General features: G+C 44.2%; 1 protein-coding gene and 2 long non-coding RNA genes across 12 annotated transcripts in view; 2 read left to right on the forward strand and 1 right to left on the reverse strand.

Annotated features, from left to right (window-relative positions):
* LOC134451139 (uncharacterized) overlaps positions 1-12,500 on the reverse strand; it is a 142,680-nt gene that overhangs the window by 14,391 nt on the left and 115,789 nt on the right. The gene's annotated exons all lie outside the window — the stretch shown is intronic.
* Positions 1-12,500, forward strand: part of fip1l1a (FIP1 like 1a (S. cerevisiae)) — a 57,874-nt gene that overhangs the window by 10,411 nt on the left and 34,963 nt on the right. The window lies entirely within an intron of this gene.
* The window catches only part of LOC134451140 (uncharacterized), a 4,891-nt gene continuing 1,122 nt past the window's right edge, over positions 8,732-12,500 (forward strand). The window contains exons 1-3 of one of the 5 annotated variants that reach the window (XR_010035195.1): positions 8,732-8,865; positions 9,616-10,167; positions 10,407-11,958. This is a non-coding gene — a long non-coding RNA (uncharacterized LOC134451140). Of the gene's footprint in view, positions 8,866-9,615; positions 11,959-12,500 lie in introns of those variants that run through there. The other 4 variants (XR_010035197.1, XR_010035198.1, XR_010035196.1 and 1 more) reach the window with 4 other exon arrangements.

Here is a 12,500-nt window from a genome sequence, read left to right on the forward strand (position 1 = left end):
CCACATAGAAGATAAAACAATGTCTGACCAGTCATTTCCAAAAAATAAAATGCAAAAAATGGTGTATAGGTCATTTTGCCACAAAACGCTTACTTTTAACATTTTATACACAAATGTACAATACCGTGATATATACCGTGGCTAAAATTATACCGAGGTATACATTTTTGGCCATACCGCCCACCCCTAATGTACATGCATCTGCGCTACAGTAACTCATGTACCTGCATTTGTATGAATCTGACGCGAATATTAAGGGACAAAACCGACTAGCAAAGTTTTACATATGAGGGTAGGACACTATACATTCAGCCTTGATTATATCAGTCCGTGTAAGTCACAAAAAGATGTCTGTGGTGTTGTTTGAAAGCTCTTTTCCGGCTCTACAAAGTACACAATCAGCATGGAATACAGCAACCCTCAGAATATGAATTATGATCAATTAAAAGTTGAATACAAAAAAAATGGCCAGTTCCTTGTCTTAAAGTTCATAAGGGTTGGAGCAGGCGTCACCCAACAGTTTTTTTCTTCCTTTTAAGGGTGCTGACCAAAATATTGTAAGACTGAATTTTCAGTCTCATTTTTCAGTTCCTTGTCTTAACATAGCCTGCAGTGTCATGAATGTGATTTCACGTGAAATGACCCACAAACATACACACACACACATATGAACTTACGCACGTGTGCATACAAATCACACGCACACACGCACACACCACCCCCCAAGGCAAATGGGGGTGCTTGTTTTTAAAAATCCCAACATGGAGAGTGCGCAACCTCCATAACTGGAGGCCCGCAAGACCAAACCTCCCCACGTAGCGATCCTCGCAGAGTGTCCAGCATCAGTGTTGCCAGATTGGGCGGTTTCCCAGCCAATTGGGCTGCTGAGGACGGCCGTCTGCGGGTAAAAATGGGCAAAACAGGCATTTGAGCGGGTTTTTCTGCACATTTTGGCCATAGAAATCAATAGAATTTAGTTCAAATCGGGCGGGATTTAGTGCTTCCAGCAGGTGGATTTTGAGCACAATTTGGGCTGGAAATCGCCAGTCTCATCTGGCAACCCTGTCCAGCATGTTACGTCCATGTCACCGAGCCACATACATACATACATACATGCATGCATGTCGTACCACTTCACGCTGTCCAGTATTGTGTTTCATAACAAGACACACTCGGGGGCCAGAGTGCACCAGAGCACTTCAAACGCACAGGCTTCGCTGCATATGCAAAAGCAAAGAACAATAAATAACGCCGGGTGGTGCAAGTTGAAGGGCTCGGGTTGAGACAGAGGTGAACACAGATGGGCCCAGACACCCAGCTGTGGGGTGTGCGCGTGCGTGCGTGCGTGCGTGCGTGTGTGTGTGTGTGTGTGTGTGTGTGTGTGTGTGTGTGTGTGTGTGTGTGTGTGTGTGTGTGCACGCCCATGAGTGTGTACGCAAGTGTGCCTTGCCAGGTGTGTGTGTGTTCACTTGTCTGAGTATGTAAGTGTGTGTGTGTGCGCGCGCGTGTGTGTGCGTGCGTGTGTCTAATTGTGTGCGGGTGCACAAGTGCGTGTGTGTGCGTATGGAACTGTGTGCGTGCGTGCGCGCCTGTGCGCCTGCTTCAGTGATGGGTATTGTGTGTGTGTGTGTGTGTGTGTGTGTGTGTGTGTGTGTGTGTGTGTGTGTGTGTGTGTGTGTGTGTGTGTGTGTGTGTGTGTGTGTGTGTGTGTGTGTGTGTGTGCCTGCTTCGGTGCTTGCCTGGCCAGGTGCCTGTAACACTCTCCAGGTTTTCTATCAGCCGCTTGTCAGTCTCCTGCACTTCCTGCCCACTCCGTGTTGCTACACATGTGGGAGGGATAGAGACGGTGAAGGAGGGATACAAAAGAACAAAAAACGAAAGTGAAAGGGCGGTGCGTGATCAAATGAATGGTAAAGGTGTGCGTGCATGTCAGCGTGTGTGTGTGCGTGCGCCCATGTGTGTGTGTGTGTGTGTGCAGGGAAGCTAACATGGGGCAACAAAGGGGTCAGTTGTCCCGGGCCCAGGGAGAGAGAGGGCCCAGAATTGGATCATCATTACATTCTATGCATTGGTCGTGGGGCCTGTAGAAATGATTTTGTCTCGGGCCCAGCCAAAGCTGCCAGTATGTGTGTGTGTGCTTGCGGTGGTGGGGAGGGGGTGTAGGTTTGAATTGAGGGCTATGGAGCCAAAGCTTGCGGAGATGGGTGAATCCTCGCTGGGCTTTTTGCACAGCTGAGTGTCTGGCCTCTCTTTATCTTCAAAGTCCCCGAATCAAGCCCCCCCTCCCCATCTCAGGGTTCACAGAGAACCCCGATCCCAGAGAGCACAAATACACACACACACACACACACACACACACACACACACACCATCCACGTGCGTGCGTGTGCCGTCTGACCCATGCTGTTACTCCAAATGCAGCCCCACATCCTGCCTGAACCCGCCACCCCCTCTTCTACCCCTCCTTCTCACACCCTTTGAAGTGCCCTCTGTTTCACTTCCTCTCTCTTTTCTTTCTCTCTCTCTCTCTCTCTCTTTCCCACTTTTCCCTTTACCTCTCTCATCTCCTGCACCTCTCTTTCTTTGTTTATGTATCACACTCCCTTTCGTTCTTTCACTCTTTTTTTCTCTATGTTCCCCTTCTTTCTCTGTGAACAGACGGAGAGTGTTCTCTCTCTCTCTCTCTCTCTCTCTCTCTCGCTCTCTCTCCCCGTTGCCCCTCACCTCACTCCTCCGCGTGGATAACGCAGCCTTACCGTAGAGTCCCACCAAAACAACATCCTGAAGTTCAGCCCCGCCCCTCTCTTCTCCTCTCCTTAGCTTAGCTTAGCGCGGCGTGCTGCTCCTTTTGTGATGCTAATGTATAGCGAGAGCTAAATATAGCTGCAGCGGCCCAGGCAGCAAGGCAGGCGGCACAAAGTGCCAGCACAGCAGATGTGACCCAGGGAAATGTGCTGAACAGACCAGCTGCAGGAGAGGAGAGGGCTAACGTATGGAAGGAGGAAAGGAAAAGGAGAGGATAGGAGAGGGGTAGCGTATGGAAGGAGGAGAGGAAGAGGAGGGGGAGGGGGAGGGGAGGGGAGGTGGTTGGAGCAGAGTGGAGTGGGGTGGAGAGGAGAGAAGGGGAGTAGGGTAACGTATGGAAGGAGGAGAGAAGGAGAGGATGAGAGGAGAGGAGAAGAGGGGAGAGGAGAGGGGTAACATATGGAAGGAGGAGAGGGGAGAGGAGACGGGTAACGTATGGAAGGAGGAGAGGAGAGGGGTAACTTATGGAAGGAAGAAAGGATGGAGGAAGGGTGTGGGGTTGGATGAGAGAATAAGAGCAGGATGGAGGTGTGAGCATGGAGAGAGATGGGAGGGAGATGGAAGACTGAGAGGGAGCGAGCGAGCGAGAGAGAGAGGGAGAAGGAGAGAGAGAGAGAGAGAGAGAGAGAGTGGGAGGGAGGGGCACATGGGGTCCCGCAGAAGTTCTGCTGCATTGCAGGCACAGCTGAGTCGTGGGACAGCAAGCTCTGCTCTGCTCTGAGGTGGAGATGGGAATGATTGGGTTGGCTGAGAGGAGAGGGGGGCCAATGGGCTTTTGGTCCAGCCAGTGCCCTGAGGATCAATGAAGAGCAAGCTCTGGATCAGTGGATGGCTCCCATGCCGTGGTCTCTTATCTCTCTCTCTCTCTCTCTCTCTCTCTCTCTCTCTCTCTCTCTCTCTCTCTCTCTCTCTCTCTCTCTCTCTCTCTCTCTCTCTCTCTCTCTCTCTCTCTCTCTCTCTCTCACACACACTCTCCCACTATTGATCTATCGTTCTTTCTCCATCTTTCACTCTTTCTCTATATCTCTCCTTCCCTCCTCTGTTGCGTTTATCCTTCATCTCGCTCCCCTGTCTCTGTCCATCTTTCTTACTCAGTCCCACTGTCTGTTCTCCTTTTGTATTGTTGTGCTCCATTAAACTCAGTCTGCACACCCCCACTCCATTTTGCTCAACTCTCTCTTTCTCTTTCTCTCTCTCTCTCCCTCTCTCTCTCTCTCTCTCTCACTCACTCTCACTCACTCTCACTCTCACACACACACGTACACACACACTCTCTCTCCCTCTCTCTCTCTGTCTCTGTCTCCTCTCTCTTTCTCACTCACTCACTCACTCACTCACTCACTCACTCACTCACTCACTCACTCACTCACTCATACACTCACACACACACTCTCTCTCTCTCTCTCTCTCTCTCTCTCTCTCTTTCTCTCTCTCTCTCTCTCTCTCTCTGTCTGTCTGTCTGTCTGTCACTCTCTCTCTCACACTCACACACACACACACACACACACACACACACACACACACACACACACACACACACACTCACACACACACACACTATGTTCTCCACCTCCAGCCTAGGCCACCTCGGCAGCAGGTCCACAGTGCCATTACTTAAAGTTGACAGGCTAATTTAAAGGCCCCGGTCCTGTCGCCCAGGCTGTAGTAGATGTTGTGGTCTGCATCCGCACCTCCAGCCAGAGTGACAGGCAGGTAGGCAGGCGAGGTGAATAACATGGGGGGGCGGGGGCGGGAGCATTGATGGGGGGGGGGGGGGGTGTATGGTAGACCCCAGAGACCCCCAGGAAGAGATGGACCCTACTGTAGATGAGTGTTGTATGGGTTATATTGTGTGCCAGCTACACCCAGTGTTGGAGGCAGAGCCAGAGTGACAGGTTGGCAGGCGAGTTGAATAGCATTGGATGGGTGGTGTATGGGAGACCAGAGTGCCCAGGTATCAAATCCCTCTACTGTATCAAATCATAGTCCAGGCATAAACATTCCATTGAGATTTTCCATAACAACTAAATATTTCATGTTTAGCCCAAAATATTACCTTAGTAGGCCAAAAGATAAAGCATCAAAATGTCTGTAACAGTGACCGGCAGGCAAGGTGAATGTGATGTGGGGTTAGAGGGGTATACAGTCCCAAGAAAAAGTTTGTGCACCCTTTGAAATTTCTTACCTTTCTGTTAAAATTGGTCATAAAACATGGTCTGATCTTCCCGGAAATCACAAGAAGGAACAACCAGAGTCTGCTTTAACTAATTCAACCCCAACATTTACAAGTTTTCATACTTTCATTGGCCATACGATGTAAACATTCACAGGACAGCAAGGCATAAGTAAGTACACCCTAGCATTCAATAGGTTTTAACCCTAAGTTAGTCACAATAACCTCAACCAGATGTTTCCTGTAGTTGCAGATCAGATTAACAAAACAATCTGGATGTATCTGGTCTCCCTCTTCTTTAGAAAACTGCCTCTCGTCAGCAAGGTTTGTGGGATGTCTGGAGTGCATAGCTTTCTTGACTTCATGCCATATAATCTCAATTGTTTTTTGTCAGGGCTTTGACTGGGCTATTCCAGAATGTGTATTTCATTATTATGAAGCCATTCTAAAGTTGATTTGCTTCTAAAGTATGGGTTGTTGTCACATTTCAGGACCCATACTCTTGTGTGCTTCAACTGTTTGACAGACTATCTCACTGTTTTCAGTAAAATATCTCGATAAACTTCTGAGTTCATTGTTCCACTGATAATAGCAAACTGAAAAGGGCCTGAGGCAGCAAGGTAGCCGCATATAATGATGCTCCCGCCACCATACTCAAAGGTGGAGATGATGTTTTTGGTGAAGGTGTGGTTCTCCAGTTCTCCTCCAAACATGACATTGTGTGTTCCCCTGAACAATTCAACTTTGGTTTCAACGTTGGTCTACAGAATATTTTGCAGTAATTCTATGAAGCATATAAATGCTTTTTCGCAAACCTCAAAGGTGCAGCAATATTTTTTTGGTCAGAAACCCCATTCATTTTAGATTGGCAGAATTAATCCCATTTTTAGCTATTCTTGGTTACATCTCCTCTTCTGAGTATGGTGGCGGGAGCATCATTATATGCGGCTTCCTTGCTGCCTCAGGCCCTTGACAGTTTGCTATTATCAGTGGAACAATGAACTCAAATTTATTGTGATATTTTACAGAAAAAACGTGAGGAAGTCTGTCACACAGTTGAAACACACAAGAGTATGGGTCCTGAAATGTGACAACAACCCATACTTTAGAAGCAAATCGACTTAGAATGGCTTCATAATAATGAAATACACATTCTGAAATAGCCCAGTCAAAGCCCTGACAAAAAACAATTGAGATTATATGGCATGAAGTCAAGAAAGCTATGCACTCCAGACATCCCACAAACCTTGCTGACGAGAGGCAGTTCTCTAAAGAAGAGGGAGACAAGATACAAACAGATTGTTTTGTTCATCTGATCTGCAACTACAGGACAAGTCTGGTTGATGATATTGCAACTAACTGAGGGTTAAAACCTACTTAATGCAAGGGTGTACTTACTTATGCCCTGCTCTCCTGTGAATGTTATGGCCTTATGACCAATAAAAATATGATAACATGTAAATGTTTGGGTGGAATTAATTAAAGCAGACTCTGGTTGTTCCTTCTTGAGATTTCCGGGAAGATCAGACCATGTTTTATGACCAATTTTAACAGAAAGGTAAGAAATTTCAAAGGGTGTACAAACTTTTTCTTGGGACTGTATAATAGAGGGGTCGGACTGCTGGGGAGTGTTGGTGGAGGATTTGGACCCTACCATACTGTAGAAGGGGTGTTGTGAGTGGTATTGTGTGCCAACCCAGGTGAAAAAGTGGTTCAATTTAGTACAATAAAAGCACGACTGAAGTGTACTTAGCATGTTAAAAGCGCACTCACACTTTTTGTGCTAAGAAAAAGTATGTTTACAATATGCTTATTTAAAGTGTACTTAAAATTAGATGTAATTAAGTTGCTCTCAAAGAAAGTACACTTTGCGAACCATACATAAAGTGCACTTAGAAGATGTTTGGCTAAAGTGTATTTAGAGGAATATACTAATAGTGTTCTAATAGTGAACTTACTAAAAGTGTATTTTTTAATAACATATTGCAATTGCACTTTTTTTAAATGCACTTTGATTATACTTCACCCAAGTGACTTCGAAGTGTGATTTTCTATAGTGCGCTTTAAAGTAAATCACTTTAACATATTGGAAGTATACTTTTTCTAAGTGCACCATGATTATGCTTCATCCAAATATATTCAAAGTGTGCTTACACAAAGTGCATTTACCCATCATGCATCATCATGCATGTACCATCATGCAATGCACTTCTTGGAGCTAAATTTCTCAAACAGAAATTTACCTCTAAGGAATATCTTTGGTTTGCATGAAAATATTACTCATTGTTATATTCTGCATTTATTGTAGGAGTTTTAACATTTTAAAGTGGTACACAATGGCCATGTTCCCACCGTCGTTATGATGGTCACGTATATGTTCTGGTATATATAGACTCACACTTCCCTTGATATCATGGTGAGAGGTAAGTTGAAACTAGTTGTTCAAACAAAGAATCAAGGGTCACCATTCATGATCAATTCAAATGATCAACTACAGGGAGGTGGAACAAGAATGAAATAAAGTGAAATGTGTATCTGAAATCTCTGTAACAATGCAATGATTGTAAATATCCGTCGTGCTAGGCATGCATACTGTATCACTACTGTGACATGTGGCTGTGTGTAATGTACAAGCTCTGAGAGCCAGCATGGATTGTAGTATTACATTTATATTATTCGTTGTACTTGGGAGTGTACTGTAAATATACTTCAAGCATACCTGTTATATATTTACAATACTTAATATGATATACTTTTTACATACTTAAAATGTTCCAATGTAGTCCAAAGAAGCATGAAGTTAATATACTTTTATTGTACTGCTAGTAACAATAAAATGTTATAGAAGTGTACTCAAGCACACTATTAATGCCATACGAATGCATGACAAGCGTGTTTGGAGCATACTTTCAAAAGTATGCTTGTAGTGCACTTAAAGTTGTCCAAAAGCGGTGCCAATTTAGCATCCTCAGTGTGCTGCAAGTGTGCTGAAGTACTGCTTTAGTAGTGCTTCAGCGCACTAATAGTGCAATGAAGCGCACTTTAAATCGCCGAAAATAGTACACTTTGTACTAAGTACGGTCAAAAAAAGTACACTTTAAGTATATGGGTTTTTCACCTGGGAAACTAGAGCCAGTGCCTGGGTTGTTAGGCATGGCCCAGTGCCACCCGAGAGATGGCATATTGGCACAGGGACATTTCAGCCTTATCAGGTGTGTGTGTGTGTGTGTGTGTGTGTGTGTGTGTGTGTGTGTGTGTGTGTGTGTGTGTGTGTGTGTGTGTGTGTGTGTGTGTGTGTGTGTGTGTGTGTGTGTGTGTGTGAGAGAATAAGATAATGTGTGTAGTTTGTAGGGCTGTAACGATACACCCAACACACGATTCGGTTTGTATCACGATATATGACCCACGGTTCGATACGCCCCACGATTTCAGGATTAAAAAAAAATAATAATAAAAATAAATTAAATTTAAAAAAATAAATAATAACAATAATAATGATAATTAATATATATGTATATTAGGGCTGTAACGATACACCCAACACACGATTCGGTTTGTATCACGATATATGACCCACGGTTCGATACGCCCCACGATTTCAGGATTTAAAAAAATAATAATAATAATAATAAAAATAAATTAAATAAATAAATAATAATAATAATAACAATAATAATGATAATATATATATTTGTATATATATATATATACACACACACAGTAGGCCTAGAGCTATAGAGGAAGAGTTGTCCTGAAGCCGTTGACGGCCGCGGACGAGCATGGCTGCTCTACATCCGGGGTTTCGCCGTCACTTCATTTTGCTCAAAGGGTCCTGTGCAGCAACGGGGACGCCATTGAGTGTCGTTGGCGTGTCGACCACTTCCCAGGTAAGTTGATAAAATAGGGAGATTAATCAAAGTTGTCTGTCTTTGTCAGCGTAAGCTATCACAAGTACAGTCTCTGAGGATGTAATTTTGCCAGTTTGGGTAATATAAAATCACAATGGTAATGTGAAAAACCGTTAATCGTGTGGTAATAGCTAGCGTTTTCAACACGGCGCTTCTGGTTCAACTTTGGATTTGCCGTGTTCGCAAAACATCGATGCTACCTTTCAATCTATATTTTAAACGATGACATGTCACATATTTTATAAGATACCGTCCTGTTGTCTTCTGTCAATATCCATACAGTCGTTGTGTTTGATTTCAGAGCTATTTGCTTATCGGTCATTTATAAATAGCTAATGTTTCTAAGCTAGCTGGAAGCTAATGTCAACAAGTTAGTTGATGCACGGAGATCTTTATGCTATCTAACTAGATCCAATAATGGACTACGAGGCATTCAAATGCTGATGTTCATGGCTTCAGGTATTACTTAAGTAGAATTTGGGATTTTTGTGCCATTGAGTGTCTACTGTGTCGTGTGTCGAGTCGACACAGGCTATCACAAGTACAGTCTCCGAGGATGTCATTTGTTGTTTTTGGGTAGTATACAATGGTGATGTTACCTGCTCATTTCTTGTTAAGCTGACATTAAGCTTACATTACTCGTGTATCTTTACGATAGCTAGATTCACAATGAACTGCGAGGCATTGAAATGGTGATGTTCATGTTGTCATTTTTCTGTTCGGATCTAGGTTCTAGCAGATTGTTGGTGGAGACCGCTACAGCAGGCTCGTGCAGACTGGTGGTGTTGGTGGGGACCGCTACAGCCATCGGAAGGGATTTGGCAGGAGGTGGAGCCTTCTTTGCTTGACTTTTACTGCCAAGGTAGCTTTTTCCCTTCCCATGGTTCTTCCCTTTCATTATTGATGCATTTACCTGCAATCCTGAGCCTCAACCTGGTGTATTTGGTGATCACTCTCCTCTTGACATCATGGCAGGATGGAAGGTTTGATTTCATAGTCATGGCCTCTTCCACTAGTTCACTGACTGAGCACTCCATTAGGGCTTCTGATGTCCTGGCCCGGAACAGCTGCTCAACGTGCTGCAGTAAAGAGAATACATCCGCAGATGGCTGGTGAAGTGCGCCCTCTCTGTACTCCTTCATCTGCAGCAGTGTGGCGTTGTCCGGTACAGCGTCGTCACTGTTCCTTAAGGCAGGCTTACAGGCCGAACACAAAGAGCCGCCTAGTACACCCTTGATGACGTATCCGGCCAGATGGTATAGCACACAGGACTCCGCTTTTGTGAGTGCATTTGGTGGATGGGTGGCTGGTGGTGGTGGTGTGTCTACCAAGTGCTAGAATCATAGCTGTCATCTGTTGTAATTATTCACTTGGTCATAATGATACCACAGATTCATTGAAAATCACTTCTTTCAATCAGCAGTGACTGGCTGTGAAATATTTAACCGTCCAGATCCAGTTCAACATTTGACTAATATCACTGTTTTTGTCTTTTGTATTCCCATTGAGTTGTGTTACAGGTGGAAATGATTCTGCTCCTACTGCATGAGACTGCTGCTGTTGATGGGGAAGTGCTTTTGCCAGAAATGGCTTAGTTGCAGGTGGTGGCTTTCTTGAGTTGCACTGATAAGGTAACCTAACTAACCTTTTGAGGACCCTTACAGTAAGTAATATTATATCTGTGTCTAACATTTTGTATTTCCGGTGATTGAGGTCTTTAGCTGCAAAATGTATAGGACTTTGGTCAGACTAGTAGGGCCGGATATATGTGCACAGCAACATAGTTGTCTTTTTTTTGTTTCTATACGCCATCCCAATGGAATTCAAATGAAACTACGGTAACAAGAGAATAAAAGTGCCTTTCAAAACATTCAAGGATCAGAGAGAAGTAATAATAAAACGAAGACACATTAACACATTTTTAACAAAAATAAAACGGTAGTTAAAAAGTCCTAAGGAATAGGCTAACTGAAACAAATGAGTTTTTAGTCTGCATTTGAACTTGGGTAATAAGTCAGGGGGCAGTGCATTCCAGAGCTGAGGAGCAGAGCAACTGAAAAGCTCTATTCCCCATGGTACTGAGATGGGCAGAGGGACAGAGAGGAGGATGGTCGAGGACAAACCGAGGTAGCGAGAGGGAATGGCAAGGCAAGATTGTTGCAAGATTGTGAATGGCCTGGAAGGTGTGCAGGACAGGAGTATTTTAAGAAGCACAGGGTATTGAGCACTCAGAGACATAGCCAAGGTAAGAATGGAAGACGCCGAACAACCATTCAACAAGTTAATTGAGTCAAGACTGGGTCATGAAATACCAGAGGACAGTTTTCAAAGGTATGGACTAGTGAAAGTGACTGTTGACAGACAGGGTGTCAAGACAATGGTATTTGTGTCGTATTCGTGGGTAAGCGGTTAGGGTGTCAGACTTGTAGCCCAAAGGATGCTGGTTCGACTCCGACCCGCCAGGTTGGTGCGGGGAGTAATTAACCAGTGCTCTCCCCCATCCTCCTCCCTGACTGAGGTACCCTGATCATGGTACCGTCCCGCCACACTGCGCCATTGGGGACTGCCCCCTTGCATGGATGAGGCAGAAATGCAATTTTCTAGTGTGCAGTGTTCACTTGAATTTTGTGGAGTACTGTGTCACAGTGAATTTAAATGTATTACTTTAATAAATGTTAATGACAAGTAGGAATGGGCAGCATAGTGGCAATGCCTAGTCTTGCCACCCTTGTAAGATCAGATAACTAACTTTTAGTGTCTGTTTTCACCCTTGTAAGATCAGATAACTAACTTTTAGTGTCTGTTTTCACAGAAATTTGTCTAGCGTGACACTTCTCCACAATCCACATGTAAACAGGCATTTAAAAACAATATGGCCATTGGTCTTGTCCTCTAGGTCCTCTAGGCCCAAGCTGTTAGGGCAGCACAGTACAATAAATTAAGTTGCCAAAAAAAAACTTAAAATATTCCTCTGTGGTATTAAAAAAAATATGCTTTCCATGTAGATGTGTGCATTCTACTGTTCTCCACTTCTGTGAAGCAATACTATAGGATGAGGGTGAAAATGGTGTTTATATATATTTTTTTTCAGCAGCAAGACATTCTAAAATTTCTTCCAGAAGGGAGGAACGCTAATTATTGGTTTAGCAAAGGGTCCAGAGCAATCTTGTCCGCCATTCTTGCTGTGTGATCCATTTAACTTTCCAATAAATGTCCCTCCAGGGTGTGGCCTACCATTTTGGCACTGTACCTTTAAACAAAGTCTTGGGTAGGCTGTGGCATTCCAACAAATATAAATTGGTTCTAATTGGCCCAAAATGTGCTTAGGAAATATCCCTATGCCATTATATCTCCTGCATGAAACGTTGATGTAAGACAGAGTCCATCTTTTCATGTTGTTATCGACAAAATTCTGTCAATTCCACCTGAGAGTGTAGATGTAGATATCAAGACTCATCAGACTAGGCAACATTTTTCCGATCTTTTAGTGTCGTTTATGGTGAGCCAGTCGAAATTGTTGCCTCATTTTCCTGTTCTTGGCTGACAGGAGTGGCACCAAATGTGTTTTTTCTGCTGCTGTAACCCATTTGCCTCAAGATGTGCTGTGTAATCAG

Source organism: Engraulis encrasicolus, chromosome 6, assembly GCF_034702125.1.
Source record: "Engraulis encrasicolus isolate BLACKSEA-1 chromosome 6, IST_EnEncr_1.0, whole genome shotgun sequence".
Taxonomy (NCBI): domain Eukaryota; kingdom Metazoa; phylum Chordata; class Actinopteri; order Clupeiformes; family Engraulidae; genus Engraulis; species Engraulis encrasicolus.